This window comes from Myotis davidii, unplaced genomic scaffold (genome assembly GCF_000327345.1).
Source record: "Myotis davidii unplaced genomic scaffold, ASM32734v1 scaffold252, whole genome shotgun sequence".
Classification (NCBI taxonomy): domain Eukaryota; kingdom Metazoa; phylum Chordata; class Mammalia; order Chiroptera; family Vespertilionidae; genus Myotis; species Myotis davidii.
In genome coordinates, this window is record NW_006283768.1 from 530,974 (window position 1) to 532,223 (window position 1,250).

Here is a 1,250-nt window from a genome sequence, read left to right on the forward strand (position 1 = left end):
GTATGCATAATCTTTCCTTCTACTGGATTATCTAAAGAATTGTTAACAGTTGAGCCACAAAATCACAATAATGTGAATTATTGAAGAAAGCTTCTTGGACATAATTTTGCTCAAGGTCTTGAATTGCTGTGTTAAAAGAATTAATATAAAACCTTAGCATGTATATTTTAGGCTATAAATTATGATGTAAAAGATGATTTATTAAAGTGCTCTGTTTTAAAATATTGCTTTTAAAGAAATCTATAGGCTATAGTAAATTAATATATTAGATATGCTTTGCCTGAAATATATAAAATATCCCATATAATAAAACCCTAATATGTAAATAGACTAAACGGTGGAACAACTGGTCGCTATGACGTGCACTGACCACCAGGGAGCAGAGGCTCAATGCAGGAACTGCCCCCTGGTGGTCAGTGGGCTTCCACAGGGGGAGCACTACTCAGCCAGAAGTTGGGCTCATGGCTGGCGAGTGCAGTGGCAGTGGCAGGAGCCTCTCCCTCCTCTGCAGTAGCGCTAAGGACTCCTCAGGGGATGTCTGACTGCCGGTTTAAAAGTTGGACATCCCCTGAGGGGTCCCAGACTGCGAGAGGGTTCAGGACAGGCTGAGGGACCCACCCCCCAGTGCATGAATGTTGTGCACTGGGCCTCTAGTCCAATATATCTAACAATAGAGACCCAATGCATGAAATTCATGCAAGAGTAGGTCTTCCTTCCTCTGGCTGCTGGCACCGGCTTCCCTCTGGCACCCGGGACCTGGGCTTCCCTTGCAGCCCTGGCTTTGTCCGGAAGGTCATCAGGTCTAATTAGCATATTATGTTTTTATTATTATAGATTGCTACATTATATTAGCCAGAGTTTTACATTTGTGTACTTCACTAGTGATTATGCCTAAAATCAGCACAATTATGAAATTCTTCTTCATTTCTAAATAAAAAGAAAGTACAACACAAATGAGAAATTTTGCTCTTTATGCCATCGGTTTCTAGAAAATTCTTGAAAAACCTTATAAACGTGGTTTTGAACTCTATATCCAATAGTTTGCTTTCCTCCATTTCTGTCGTTTGTGACCTGTTTCTTTGTCTCCGCATTTTTTATGCTTCCCTGTGTTGGTAGAGTGGCTTTGTGTGCTAGGTGTTCTATAGGACCCAGTGGCTCAGCCTCCCCAATTACCTGAGGTGGACACTCTTGCTGCAACCCTTTGTGGGCTTTGTACACAGTCTTGTCGTCGTTAATTAAGCCTTGATTGT